A 15,965-nucleotide genomic window follows, 5' to 3' on the forward strand; every position below is an offset into this window, starting at 1 on the left:
TATGTTCTTCTTTCTTATGTGATGTATGTTGGAATCATATATTTATTATACATGTGCTGCATATGCCAGGGACATTTTCTTTTGCTGTCACACACAAGATGATCTATACTTTCCTGCTGTTGTCTGCACGTCTGTTTTGCATTTTAATATGTATTCCTGTACCGTATTTCTGTTTTCATGACCTTTTTTTATCTCTCCCTTTGTTTGTCCTTATATGTGTGTGTGTGTTTCAAATCATTTTCACATATACATACACATACATAGATTATATTTAATGCATAATTTTTAATCTTCTACAATAGAAGCAAAAAATAATCCTGCGTGTTTGGATGTACACATGTGGGAGGGAGGCTGCAGCTCGCTCCTCCGTTGGTTTTTCCTTCATCATGAATTTGTCCTCTCTCCCTCCGTCTCTTTCCTTTCCCCTTCATTTAAAATCCTTCCCCGTCTTTTCCCCCTGGTGCGTGCTTTTTAATCAACGGCGAGAACTGCATAGAAGGCAAAGTTGTTCATGTGTGGAAGCGTCATGATTGTGCTGTTTCTGTTTGGGTAGAGAGCTGAGAGCTGGAGACACAGATGTTTCAGTTTGTTTGTAGAGGCTGGAGATGTGTATCTGTGAGCGTGTGCTGTACGTGCTGCTTCTCTCGTTCACAAAAATCAATGTAACGTTCCTGCGGAGATAGAAATAGATCCATTGATTGATGGAAGCGATTAAAGGGGCTGTTTGCTGCTCTCTGTGATAAACTGTGGGTCCGTCAGCTTCATTTCCTCGGGTTGGGTGTTGTTTGGGTGTTCTCAACCAGCTCAATAATGGAGATCCAACAGCTAAGAGTGGATGCAACACTTTCACCACAATATACAATTACTGCTCTGTGACACTCCATGGTTGATAGTCCTGGGCCTCCGGTGTAGACGGTGAATATCTGGGCCAGGACTCTATCTTCTGCTTACTGTCCGACTAAATTATTTTATCCCAGGAGTCAAAGGAAAGCAGTGACTAGGTAAAGAGCAATGCGTGTGGGTTTTATAATCCCATTAATACATGTCATGTCAGCTCTTGTTATCTAATACTGCACGACAGAATGCAGCAGGATATCGCCTGATATCACCGACTCAAATTGGAAGGTTGAATTCATTCTGAAAAATAACAAATGCTGTAAAGGTATGTGCATAAAGCCAAGGACTCCGTGTGTGTCTGCATCTCATTCTGTGAGTCCTGCATCCTTTATATCAGTGTGTATATGTGTGTGTGACTGCTGCCTACTGTTAGTGTCACCATGATGGAGAGACTATAAATATGTGTGTCGGTTAATGAGTCTGTGTGTGTGTGTGGGTGAGTGTCTACATATGCTTCTGAGGTGTCCCAATGATGAAGATGTCCCTGCTTTCTGTGTGGGTATTTGTGTCTCTTTTTGTGTGTGTGTGTGTGTGTGTGTGTGTGTACGCACATAATGGCGTGTGTTCCCAGAGATGGTCATTAGCTGTGAGGGACTGTAGAGCCACTGACCCCACAGTCTGAAATGGAAGAGCCTGACCAATTCCTGTTCACCCTGCAGACCCCAGCCTTCTGCACTAATGGACTACAGCAGCCATTGATGAGCAAGAGGGACACACAGGGCAAGAAATGGGAGAAAATATACACACACACACACACGTACACACACACACAAACACACAGACCATACAGGGAGTTCTCCTTGGCTTTGGACAATAACACAAATATCTCTGTGTTCACAGTTACACACATACACATTCACAACATGCCAACAAACAGCTGAATCCACCCTGAAATATTTATATTGACAAACTGTCTCCATTTCCTCCCAGACCGGGCGGAGCGGTCGGTAATCAACTTCCTCTCTGAGCAAAGGTTTTATTGTTTTTGTGATTTTTGACAGCACAGCCCTTTTCTTTATTTATTTTTTTTGACGGCTGAATTAACTCAAGTCCAGTAGCTTGTAACAAACAGACCATACAGGTGCATGGGAAAACCGAGGGTAAATCTGAAACACCGGCGCAGAATGTTTCTGATGCTTCACTGAAAGTTGACCATGACTTGTCGGGGGGGTAATCGAAGAATGTAATATGTTTTCTCCAAATCAGCCCAACTAACCGAAGAAGCTTGGTAATGAGACGATGATTAGATTTTCTTTTCTGCTGCACACATTGCCATGGCCACTGTGGATTTGTTCAACAGTTTGTTTACTTCTCGCTCTGGTGTCTTGGATTCTAATTCTTCTACCCCTCCATTTTGCCCATATAACTTTGTCGGGTGTTTTCTCAGACATTTCTTCAGTTTCTCTTCTTTACTCCCGGTTCCAGCTTTTCAGGTCTTTTCCTAGTTATCATTTATTTACTTTTGTGCAATTAACTGTTGGATCTGTCTAAAGATGAAGTTATTAATTTAAATAAATATGAACATAAGCTGTAGCCATAAGTTTGTCTTTCACATGATTTTGACCACTGATGATGATGGTTGAGTTCATAGATATAAGAATTTTAGCTATTTTTTTCGGTTGGCTGATATTACCCTTATTGACAAATATTGGTATCAGTATTTGTATTGATATTGGGGTTAATGGCAAATATGCGGCAACATAAAAACCTTTATTTGACAGCAAATCAAACCGAAATACATGAATTTGTCATTAAGGTTTGATAATGAAGGAATTATTGCCAAATTGGAATTTATTTCACTCCCTAACTTCTATATCAGTTGAGCTCAAACACAGAGTAACTTATCTCTTTACTTTGCTCTGTATCACTGGGTTTTAGATAACAGAAGCAAAGAAGGATGAATCAGAATGAACAACGGAGAGGCGAACAGAATTTAAAAATTTCAATTTCAGATTTAATGTCTCTTGTAAATTGCTTTCATTCCGCTGCTATTTTTTGAGAAACAGACTTACACACTTACACATGCACTAACTTGTGAACACGGGGTGATGATGATGTGGAGGGAACAGTTTCAGTGTTTCTGTATGATGCTGTATTTGTGTGCCCTCGGTCTCTGTGCACCTGCTGCTTTGGAAAAAAGACGATGGATCCAAGAGTCGGATCGTGACATGGACTGGCTCGACTGTGTGTGTGTCTGTGTGTGTCTGTGTGTGTGTGTGTCACTCTGTCTGTCCATGCTCGAGGCTAAAGGGACTGGGAGAGCCAACTCATAATTTGTACTGTATTGGAACTAGTGGAGACTTGAGATGCATGGCCTCCTGTGACCCAGATCCGTTCCTTCTTTCTCCTCCTGCTGCTTCTCGTTGGCACAGTGGCACAAGATCAGAAGGCGAGAGAGAGGAAGAGATGAAGGAAAGAGAGGGAGATGCTGAAAGAGAACGGGTGAGGGAGGAAGGCGAGGGACGGCGCATTGAATCGAAGATAATGAAAAAGAAAGGAAGAGTGGGACTTCATGCATTGTTGGGAGGACATTGTATTTCACCTGATGCACAGGAAAACATCCTCTGCATATAAAGAATGCTTTCCGTAAAGCGATTGAGGAATCCAGTGAACAAATGCAGGTTCATTCACGAAGAGAGAACGAAATATAAATTCCAAAGTGAGCGATGGAGAAATGGGTGGATGAGAAAGAGAAGGAGAATTCAGGTTAAGAGAGAATGGATGGAGATGAGGCTTCATCACCAGGAGAGAAAGAATACAACTGTTATATAACTATCACCATAATATAGCCTCTATCTGCTTTTCTTCTTCTGCTGTTTGAAAGAGTAGGTTCCCAGCTCCCATAAGTTTCTTATTAACTTAACCTTAACTTTACTAACATGTCCTCATGGCTGGTCATGATATTGAGCCATAGACGTTATATAAAGATAGACAACTTGTTTTTTCGTTCTATCCAGAAATGAAACCAAAATATCCCAGATATGAGCACCGCCATCTTAGAAGTCCTTGCTGTCAATCCTAATGTTTGACCATGTTTTTAAAGCATCAAGTAATACCAAACTTTCCAGAAATTGTGATAAGTACGACCCTAAAATGACAGAGTTTGACTCATGTCCCATCTACTAACATGGAGGAGGTTTATGACCTATACTGCAGCCAGACACCAGGGGGCGATTTAGGCATCATGAACCCCCCCTCATCCTTGTACGCTTCTTTCAGGGTCTCTACTTGAACATGAAAACATCTATTTCATAATTATTATTTACTGACTATGAGTCATGTCCTCATTAAGTTTTATTGATCTTTTTTTAAGCAAAGACACTATTACTATAAAAAATGAATGACAACTTACTTCTACAGTTTTTCTTTGCTTATGAGAGAACTTAAAGTGCCTGGAAGAGAAATTCAAAATGATTTAGACACTAAAACCCAGACGACGGCTAACTGGAGTGATAAAGAATAAAAGAAAGAAATTTATGCCGCACTGATTTGTTCTGTTCTCCATCGAGGAAAATTATTATTATTATAAGGGGCAGTAAAAAAGCAAATTCGAAGCCGAGAGCTATAGTAGTTGTTAATTATATATTATGTAATTGTATCCATCTGTGAAAGCAGAGTGCAGCAGCACTGGTGGGAGTGACTCAGCTTTTAGGAAGTGTTATTTGGAAACTGTTGGTGTTGTTGCCCACTATTCCATCACTTCAGTAAATATATAAATGTTCACATTACCTGGGCAGAGACAGTGTTATATTATGTTTTGAAACAACTTCGTGAATGCAACACTAAAGTAAATCTGATCATTTCCATCGTTTGAACATGCAAAATTTGATGAGTTATATCTTTGATTACAATAAACTACATCTTTAAAACACAGATTTCAGACATAAGTCATTCGGTTGTTTTCCTACACTCAGTTAGTCTGGTCAATTCAATTTAAATCATTTTACACAGTATCTCAAGGCACTTTACATAGACGGTCGAGTCATTTGAAATATTATCATGCTCATAAATTCTGCTAATCGTAGCCTATGTGCTTGGCGGAGATATTGATGAGCAGGACGTTGTAATAAAAGCTTTGTGGTGTATTATAAATCAGACCGGCTTCGAGGTGGAGGCACATGAGCACATATTGACTGACTTTCACAAAATCTCACCAAGGACGACTGCCTGTGTGGCAGAAGCAGCAGAGAGGAGGGTGTTCACTCGCCTGGTCCTCACCTTCTGTGGCCGCCATCTGCTTCCCCCTCCCTCACTCCCGCGATTTCTACTCCAATTTCTAATTTACACTCATTGTTAATTCTGGCGGTTGTGTTTCAACCCCTTATTTACCAAAGCAATTTGCATTATATTAAAAACCAATTCTTTGCACAGGCTTCTTGGTTTGCTTTGGCCCACTGTGGCCCGGCTTGGCTCTGGTTTTGGTGTCCTAACACCCGGGCACGTCCCACAGATCTTGAGTCTGTCCAGTTCATAAGCAACCCTGCCCCCCCCCCCTTTCTCCTCCATCCTAAACATTTCTTGGGAGGTGTGAAGGTTATCGCATCCAAAAGTGACTTTGTGCCACCCCCCCATGTGAGCTGCTACTACAGGAGCCCATCTGTCACATGGAAACGGAGCGGCATTCACACACAGATACCCCGGCACACACACACACACACACACAACCACACACACACACAGACACACAGAGCGTCGTGCTGAGGTAGGGGAAATGGCTGATTATCCCTTGTGTGAGTGTGTGTGTGTGTGATTGTGAGTGTGACTGTGTATGCAGTGAAGCAATGCGAGGGCAGAGCGAGCAGCTGAGTCCCTCGCTTTGTCTGAACTAGAATAGCAACTGTCGCCAGATACACACATATACTGTGGTACAGTATATACACCAATTTGCACAATTGGGTTTTTCTTGTGGAAAAAGGACAGTAAACGTAAACACATAAGCACATTCTATCCACACACACAAACGCACACACACATGGCTTTTCTTTGTTTGTGTAAATCGGAAGGGATTTGCTGTTGGTTTTGTTGTTGGTTTGTACTTGTGGTCTCTTATTACCGATTGGACAGGATTTCACTGAGCCTTCTAGGATTTGTCCGCCCCTTTATCTTTATGTGTACTTACTCTCCCTCAGTGTGATGACCAGCTACAGTCCGCACAAGTATAGTACAAAGGTGTGTGAATAGAGACCTGGAGTAGAGCTGTCGAAATGTTCAATTCCCTTCCATCTCCTTCACATATTAATCGGGTAAGATATCAAGATGAGCTCAGCATCCTCTCAGCGTCTGTGTTACAACCGTTTCAATGCACGTACACTAGCTCACACTGGAGCCAGCAGACCATGTAGGCCATTACTGAAAGTCCACCGACCTCCATCTCAACAGGTCCGAACCTGAATTATACTGCTGATGAGAAAACACTCATCCTTCACTGTGTGCGTTTGTCACCTCATTAAACAAGATGAGATCCCAGTCGGCTCCTCCCATCGTCTCTGAAGCCACATGCATCTTCGCCCGTTGAATATTGCAAAGTGAGACGTCGGGAGACTGAGGAAGAGGATACAGATGAAGACTTATTCTGCTTCTGGATACTGGGGATAGGTGATATTGATGAATGTTTACTTTGTTGAACCCCAATTGGATTCCTAAACATGCTCCTTTAAAGCTCAACTCTCTACTTTGGGAACACCGGTCTGAAAACTTTGCCGGACTCCTTCTCCGAGGGCCCTTCCCATCCTTCCCTTCTTATCTCTGTGGCTCTGTCTGTCTCGTCCCTCTTCCTCTCTCCCTCTTACTTGTCTGATTTGGTTTTCATTAAGTCTTAATCTTCGTCGGGGCTCCAGCGTGTCACACGGCGCTCGTTGTGTAGGATGGATGTGTCGCTCGTCTTCTCCCCGGCCGAGCCCTTATCAGCCCAGACAAACCACCGGGGCCCTAATGAAGCCCACACTTCTTTCCTTGTTAATTCAGCACCAGCATATTGGAATTGGCCTCATTGTCTTCCACCCACACCTAGAGGAGAATACGTGTGCAAGTGTTGTGTCATGGTTTCACTCAGGACATTACTTCAGGTAACTCAAAACCCTTAATATGTAACATAAAACCTTAAATGGCAAGGGGGTACCCTGAAGGCATCGTCCTGTTTTCAGCTGGTTTTGAGGACTCAAATGTTGAAGATAATGAACAGAACCTGAAAGCAGCATCCAGGTCTCAGATATAGGTATTTACAGTTCTTAACATGTGTGACTGCAGAGGTCACATCAATGCTTTGAATCGTTTCTGGAGTTGTGATAAGATGAGTGAAAGAGAAGATGAATGAGAGAATGGAAAGGTTCCAAATTTGTTATTAATAAGACAAAGTAGTAGAGCTGCATATAAAAGCAATTGTAAAATAAGCAAGGAAAGAAGGAAGGAAGAACATAAGGAAGTAAGAAAGACAGTAAGGAAATAGGGAAGGAAGTTATGCAGGAAGGAAGGAAGGAAAGAAAGAAGGAAGGCAGGCAGTAAGGAAGGAAATGAGGAAATAAGGAAGCAAGTGATGGAAGTCGGGTGAGTAAATGGCTCTTCAGTTGTTTTTAAAGGCCTCAATAGATTCTGCAGACCTTGAGTTTTCAATTGGGTTCATGCTACGACCAGTAAGTCCTGAATTTGAATTAGATGTGAAGCCAGTACCAGGATGACTGAGAGTTGTACTAACATTTAAAGTGTTAAATACAAAAACTGTGGCAGAGAAAACGGCTCCAACTCAGTTAGAGACCTTTTGTAATTCTTATTATACTCCACTGAACTGTTTGTGAACATGAGCTATTGTAAAAATCCACAGTCTGGATATATCCACAGTCTGCCAGTAGTTTCTCATTGTGTTTTATGGAGCTGAATCTTTGGATCTTGTGTAAAATTATACAATGAATCCATTAAAGCTGGAGGACTGTGCAATCATCAAACATTTGGCCCACTTATTCACTCAGCTTGGTTTTTGCTCTAATTTGTAAAGCGAGTGAGTTTCAAGGATTAGTTCTATTCTTACTCGTTTGAAGCCGAGCGGAAGGTTTGTTTTGCAGAAAGTTTGATTAATCTAAAATAATACTTCTTCTCCAAAGGATAAGGAAACGGTTCTGGGAATCGTGTGATTAAATCTGACATATTTCAGAGTACGTGGAAACGGCTGTCACGAGGTCCCGGAGGGCGAGGTGACATTTTCAAACTTCTTTACTGTTCCAAGAAAGAATCTAAAACCCAAAAGTAATCAGCTCAGAATGATATAAAACAGTAATTCCTTCATAAGTAGCTTAGAAAAAAGGATAGTTTCATTTCTATTACTATAAAGCACATGCACATACTGTTTATTGTTCCACCCAAGAAGGAAAACAAACCTCATAACTCTTACTGGTGTCTGATCATGTGTAATGAGGCAGTGCAGCGACAAGAAAATCACGTAATAATATAACATTATACATAGTTGAGTTTCCCGAACCAGCAATTTCTCCCCAGTGACCGAATGACTCAACAAGGTCTCAGCTCACAAAAAAACGTATGGAGCCACTTCAATGTCTACGAGACTCTAAAGGCTGCGTGACTCATTTTCACTTTCCACTCGTATCAAGTGTGCATCGTTTTGTCCATCAGGATTCATATGAACGACATAAAGTGTATTTCCTGCGGCGAGCAGCGACTCTGCAGCTCGGCCACAAACAGCAATAATAGCAGGCTTTGTGATGAGGATTAATGGACATGTGTTGTGTTAATGATGATTGTTAATCTTCACCCCACTGCCCCTAACTCTGGCTCGTACACACACACACACAAACACACACACACAAACACAGATATATACACACATTCACCCGTCCCCCCATGTCTAATCACGGGGTATCAGTGTGTAGAGATTAGGACGCACCACACACACACTAATCCAGGGGTGTCAGATGGTCTATGTTGGGCCTCTCTCTCCCTATCTTTCTCTCTATGTCCCTCGCTCATTAATCCTGGGGTGTCGTTTTTTGCGCTTGGTAATATTCAAACATCCAGGAAACTGTTGATTAAAGACACAGGGATGATCCGTAGAAAGATGTTGATCTAGCTGCTAATGACCAGGACGAACCCAGCGAGCGGGTGATAATCGTCCCGGTGGTGAGAGCTGTCCTTGATCGAGGATTGGCCCATTTCTGGCAAATCTCTCAAGATTTGTTTTTCCTTCTTACTAAGCGACCCCCTGTCTGACTTCAGTGTGATTCTTCGAAATGATATTGTTCCAAAGGGTTCGTTGCTCTTTGCACCTCCAGTCTCCTCCGTACCTTTCTGATGATCCGCTCATCCAGTTAATACATTCTGACCTCTATTATATCGCTCGGCAACTTTTTTTTATCCTTTCACCTCGGGGTGGAGGCCGTTTTCATCTCTTGTTTCTCGCCCTCTGTTCTTTTCGCCGCTCCCCACCCTTCGTTCTACTCGCTCAATTGTAGTCCAATTGTTGTGGATTTATGATGCTTCTTATTATAGATACCCCTTCAGGGCTGAGTGGAAAGGTTACGTGTGCACGCTCGACCGTTTCTATCTGCAATCCCAGGACGCCGTGGTGTAATGATGATGGATCTTCAGGCTGGAATGAGCATGTGTGGTGGCTGTGTGTCTGTATGATAATGGAGAAAAATAGAAAACTCATGCGAATGGGGTAAAAATATGACATTTAACTCGACGCAGACTGATGAGTTGAATAGTTGAAAGCGATTACCTCTCATTGGTTCTCCTTATTAAATCTGTTCCATGTTGTTAGACAGTTAAGATGTGAACAGGGCAGACAGAGGCTACGACTCAGTATCAGGGAGATTCTCCTGATGTTCCTGCATTTTCTTTTTTAAATGGATTTTTATATTTTCATGCGATCTATAATTGCTATGAGAATATTGATGAGATACTGATGAATCCTATGTTTTGGTTCGACCTTTCCATCCAGTCACATTTCACCCTGGATGAAACTGACTTGTTATTTACTTGCCACTTGTTTGTTGTTTGCTGACTCTTGAGAATCGGGCCTCCGCAGGATGTGATCCGTCATGAACAGAAGGTGCTGAGCATTGCTAGAATACAATACAATAAAGAAAAGTTTTCAAATGTTAAAACAAGTTTCATGAATAAGCAGCTTGTACAAAATTGTATCCATAAGAATGTTCTTGCACCTGCGTGGTGTTGCAGTGCTGACTCCTGCAGAAGCAGCCCGGCTTCCTCCTCTGCTCCTGCGAGGAGGTGATCACTCAAGGTCAGAGTGAGCGCTCCTCTACCGCTCATGCATGGATAAACAGCCAGGCCCTCCTCTGGTTGGCTCGCTCTCACCAAAATCCAATTTATCTTGTCCTTGATGAATAGCAGAAAGACTCTGGGCGTGGGAGAACCTCCCCAACACTCATATTGGGTGATTTAATGAATTTAAATCATGATACTGTAATCTCTTTTGAAGGGAAACGGCTGTTACATACGTAGTGTCATTAGTGTAATGTTTATCACAGCATCTCACAAATAGGTGTTGTTACCAATCAGTCATAACAGTAATTGAAAATTGCATTAAAGAACATTTACATGGCACAAGCCCAATTTTTCCCCAATGATGTGTTGGGTCCTGACAGGTTCAGCTCAGTTATGAATGAATGAATACAATAACGCAAAAACAGCCAGGACACGCCCCCCAGATACAGATCTACTCTCTTATCCTGAAACAGCTAAATATGTTGTTACTAAAACAAGCTGTCAAGTTCCTCTCTGTAGATGCAGGGGATTTGCCTTTGAGTTTGACTTTGATGTGAAGAAAACAAAAGCAGCTCTTTCCTCCTCACAAACACCAAGAGACCAATTGACTTTCTATAAACTTTCCCCGTTCTTTGTTTCTGCTCAACTGCTCCCGTCGAGAGGTTCCTTTCAGAAAAATTGTGATTAAATGAGGATTTATCCTTTATGATTGGTGGGGGGGGGGAACTGACGGCAGCTGCGGAAATGTCAGCTGGAGAAACTGGGAGAAAGAACGCTCACAGACACACGCCATTAGACACAGGTGGTGGAGATACGTACGCGGAGGCACTCGTACGCGAGCCGGGCTTTTGTGCATCCTCAGAGGCGGCTAATGATGCCGAGGGAACATGCTGATGGAGCTCCCCCCGAGGAGGAAGTGACAGAGATGCTGTCTTTGTATGTCAAGTGAAAATGTCAGCGTGCTTGTAGCTCTCTGTTGTACAACTCGCCGAGAAATATGGTGCGAGTGTGTCTCATTCTTAAGCTCTGATCGTTCCAGGGTCAAGTCTGTTATGACTCGGTGATTCAGACATCTACAGGGAAGGAGAAGCAAAATGTAAAGTGGAAAATTCTCTGTATAAAGTTGACAGATGCTGGCATGAGGTTGTTTTTTTCCTCCAAAAAGTTTGTTGAGAAGTTATTTTAAAAAAAAATGTTGTCCTAGAAAGCAGCATCACAGAAAAATATGAAGTTGCATTTCAGAGTCTTAGTTAAAGTTAGACTGGTTATCGGTTGGCCAGTAAGAAATCAGCTGATATGAGCCTTTCACATACATCGCTATCTGCGTTTATGTTTCCTGATGAGCGTCCATATAGAAACTATTATTTGACAAAAAGAGCCACGAGGAAAAATGTAGAAAAAATTACATTTTACGTAATAAATATATACATTTCCTATTTTATTGTCAAGATCTATATATTGGATTGTATTTATGGGACTGCAATCAAACAAAATAAAGCTTTATCCTATATTCAATTTGAAAATTGTTGGAGATACTAATGCAATTCAAAACAAAAAACTCCAAGAATGCTTTTCACCTTCTAAGAAAAGGAGGAAGCCTCTTTAACTTGGTTACCGATGACGAGGCAGGACAACTGAATTAAGGATAATTTGATAAACCTGTTTTTCTGAGTGTGGCCACGTTTCCATCCTCAAGGACACCTTCAGGTCCTCTGTCCTGCATCACTTGGCTTTTGAGTTTGTGGATCATGATGAATACAATATGTTACCTGCTGATATGTCTACTGAGCCTTATTCAATGTGTGGTATAACTTTTATAACAGAGGGACAATTAAATGTCACCTTAAGGTCTTTAACACAATCTGAATCTCCCCAAATAGAGAGAGAATTATTGGTTTTAAGCAGCACAGATAGGTATCGGTGAAACTCACTTTTAGTTTCAATGGAGTCATAATGTTTTACTGTGTTAAATACAATAATTATCCAAATAGATTTCCTAACCCTACGAACAACAAACTAAACACCTGCCAATGCTGAAGCTACTTCTGTGAACTGAGCAGAAATGATCTGTAGATTAACCCAAGAACGAACGTGTCCCCAGATGAAACCTTAGAAAAGTTTTGTTTGAAAACAACTTCCTAAAACCCACGTATTTTCTGAAAAGAACTTGACATTCATTAAATCCTATATTTGTCAGCCATTAAATTATGAAATCATATCATCTTAGAGCTTTAACCTTTTGGGTTTTATTGAAAATCATTGACATTTCCGTGCAAGCTGGATATAAATGGACGTTTTCATTTCAAATTATCGAGGTTTAAAAAAAAGAATATTGATAAACATTAGAAAATACGCAGTCATGAAAAATAAAAAGGTTCTCACCCTTTAACAGCATCTTCAGAAACCAGAGAACAAACAAAATATATTCCTCATAATGAGTTCTGCGGATATTAGAATCTATTTTTACTATTAAGAGCAAATCCAGTATTTTGCCCAAGGACACTTACAGATGGAGAAGACTGGGATCGAACCGCCGACCTTCTGGTTGGAGGACTACCTCTCTACACCCCTAAGCTCGTTGAAGCACACGTTGCATATGTAGAATTTATTGCATCCAGTCTTAATGGGTAAATTGATTCTTTTATGAATAGGCAAAATGAATCAATGCTTGTTTTGACGACAGCATAATGTTGCTTTTCCGATAAGAGCTTTTCTAATTCGACAATTAAGTCGCTTCTCCCTCATTTATTTGGTTTCGTTATATGTTCCGCTTCAGATGTTCATAGCTTGTCAGTCATTATAAGCTGATTCAATCACTCCAGGCCGATTTTCTCTTTTTTAATTGCCAGATTAATCAGTAATGGATTCACTGTAGCTGCTGGTCTGCTTCCAGTTGCAGCAGATATGTTCATCACGGAGCTGCTACAGTGAGTTCTCATCGATCATCATAGAAATTCATATAATTTAGAAAGAGGTCCCTCCGTCCCATGGATCCAGATGATCACCAGAAGGTCACGAGCTGGATTCAACACTATAATGTTGTCCTTTCTATCCATACGTGTCCAGCTCACTGATCCATTGAGTTTGTATTTTATTGACTCCACTTGTCTACAACAATCTATGTATACGTGAAGAAGCCTCCTTATCGTTATTTATTACCCATTTGCTCATGGCCCCTCACCCTCTCTGGCAGTAGTTGTACATTTATATAAAATAGGAATATATATATGTATGAAGAGGTTTCCTGTGCTTGCGTCAGACTGGGCTGAGTTAAGTGGATTTGTGAGTCTGTGGCCCAGGTGCAGCCCGAACACTCTCATGTGATGCTGCTGCAGCGAGGACAGTGGGAGGCTAAAATCTCAGGGCTCTCATCCATGGAAACAACACCACGGGAGATGAGTGAGCCACTGCTATGCAGCTGGAACCCGTGGAAGCGGCTCGCCCAGCTGGGGTTTAACTCTTCTTCATGGAAGGCTGTGTTGTAGAACGCGAGCTTGCGAGGTGTTAACGTATAAACTGTGGAAAAGGTCGCAAGAAATAGATTTTGTTTAAATTCAGGCAAGTTTTAAAGGAAAGGTAAAGCTTGGATGTATTTTTTTCACGCGATGACAGAAACTTTTCTTTCAAGCAGCTGAAAGTTTTCAGCCTCATAACACATTCATAATCCTGCTCTTTACCTCCATCATCGTTTTGATTGCCATCATCGATTCGACTGGTGAACACTTGCTCGAGCCTCCTCTAAGTCTGTGGGCTCAGCGTCCATGTAAGAATATAACGCGCTGTTCTGTTGCTCGCTGTGAAAATGTCATTACACCAGCTGTCTGGAGCCCGATGCCAACCGCAGCCACTCAGCTGGCGGCTGAAACCTGCAGGAACGCTCTCCAACACTCAGACACAGAACTGCATCCTGGGAGCATTTCTATTAAGATGTCTCGCTCCTGTCTCCACCATCCAAAGCGAGGGGTGTCAGCATGATAAATAATATGTCATAATGCAATTATATGTAGTTGGATTGCATTTTTTTTATTTTTTGGGGGGAGAACTCGGCATCTGCTGCTGCAGGATAGAGACGTCTGATCCATATTAACCACCACATCTGCTTAATATGACTAATGGATTAGATTAAGCCGTGATGATATGCATGTACTGTATGCACGTGTGTGTTTGTTGGGGATGGGATGGGGCGGAGCCGAGTGAGAGATTGTGTTTGTAAGCTATTTTATTCCCCCAAGAGAGAGAGAGTGTGTATGTGTGTGTGTATGTGTGTGTGAGTGAGTGAGTGAGAGAGCGCCTGCTCGCAATAAATCTGCATTAATTAGACGTGAGAAAAAAAATCCTGCAGCCCCAATTTTGGCAGAGAAAATATGATGCATGCATCACAAACTGGGTAAATGGCTCAGGAAATGCAAGGCTGTTGCACTTCCAAACACTGCACTAGTGAATCTACAGCACATTTCATTCTTTTATTACAAAACGTAACAACATATTTTTGCCTGACAAAAGGATGTTGTGCTGTGTTTAAAATACAGTAGGCGACTGTATTCTGGTTGTTAGGGCGTGATGAAAACCAATCTTAAAAAAGTGATAAGACCAACCTACAATTAGGGACACCATTTTTGAGAAAGATACACATACACTAACATGGAGGAGGTAGGGGATTTATTACCGTAAAACACCAGAGGGCCAATTAGATGCTCTGGCTTCACTTTAAGAGTTCTTTATATTAAGTTTATGGATAAATATCAGAGATGATCATCATCAACTAGCTCTCTACACTTTTGTTCACAATTAGACATGTTAAGCCTCATGGATATAAGACAATATAAAGAAGAATGTTTTTAGATTGTGAACGAGCTCCTCTCATCCAAATCGCCGTCTTCCGGTTGAATTGTTGTTGTTCAATACAAAAGCGAATCAGACTTGCACAGTTTTCATTCGCTGCCCCTCAGGGCCGCTCTGATCCGATGATGTCTGATGTTCTGGGAGCAGTCGAGATTTCAAATCGGCATTTCCCCCTCAGCTCCAGTCGGATCGTGGAGCGGCTGTACAGTGGAGTAAAACAGAAAACACACAGCGACGTGTATTAGATGAGAGCGTAACGGAGCGTGAACCAGACTTAAACTCAGGACATCATGAGACAGTGGGTGTAGTGTAGTGCACATCTGCACTGCTGAACCTCAGGATTCCCTTTATGTCTTTTTCTCTTCTGGAGGCAAAGATTCCTCAGGCGATTTAGAGAAATGACAGCATCTACAATCCTCAGGAGCTGGAGGCCAGAGCGGCGAGTGAGGCTTTATGCTTGATATCCTTTGTTAGCCACCGTTACACTAGGTGTGTGTGTGTGTGTGTGTGTGTGTGTGTTTGTGTGTGTCTGCGTGTAAAGGGGTTGCCCTGGAGCTGTCACATGATGTGGGCTTATCTGCTCTCAGCTCCATTCTCTTTCATCCTGCTTCCCCTTATCATTGCATGGATTGTGTTTTCCACTGTCACTTTCACTCGTTTGATGGAAATCGTGTGATCTGACAGATATCACAAAGCTTCATTTTAAGGATGGTTCTGATTTTTCACAGCAGGCATCTTATTTTTGTCGTTTTTTGCCATTATTTTAATGTAAAAGGCAGAAGTTGGAAGGTTTTTAAAAGGTTCAGAGAAACTCCCTCCTCCACTCACCTTCCTGAGGTTGAATTAAGAAAGGCGGAGGTGAGGAAGGAGTCAGGGTTTAGACTTTCTATTTTTATTCTTTCATATTTTGAGTGAATAATTGAGTGCACCAGAGTGAGTGTCTTGCAGAACAGATTCTTCTAGGAGAGGTTGTGCGGAAACGTCTCCTCTTA

The 15,965-nt window shown here is 41.8% G+C and overlaps 1 protein-coding gene across 1 annotated transcript in view; it reads left to right on the plus strand.

Annotated features, from left to right (window-relative positions):
- Positions 1–15,965, plus strand: part of lrp8 (low density lipoprotein receptor-related protein 8, apolipoprotein e receptor) — a 154,345-nt gene that overhangs the window by 16,170 nt on the left and 122,210 nt on the right. The window lies entirely within an intron of this gene.

This window comes from Limanda limanda, chromosome 9 (assembly GCF_963576545.1).
Source record: "Limanda limanda chromosome 9, fLimLim1.1, whole genome shotgun sequence".
In the NCBI taxonomy this organism is placed as follows: Eukaryota; Metazoa; Chordata; class Actinopteri; order Pleuronectiformes; family Pleuronectidae; genus Limanda; species Limanda limanda.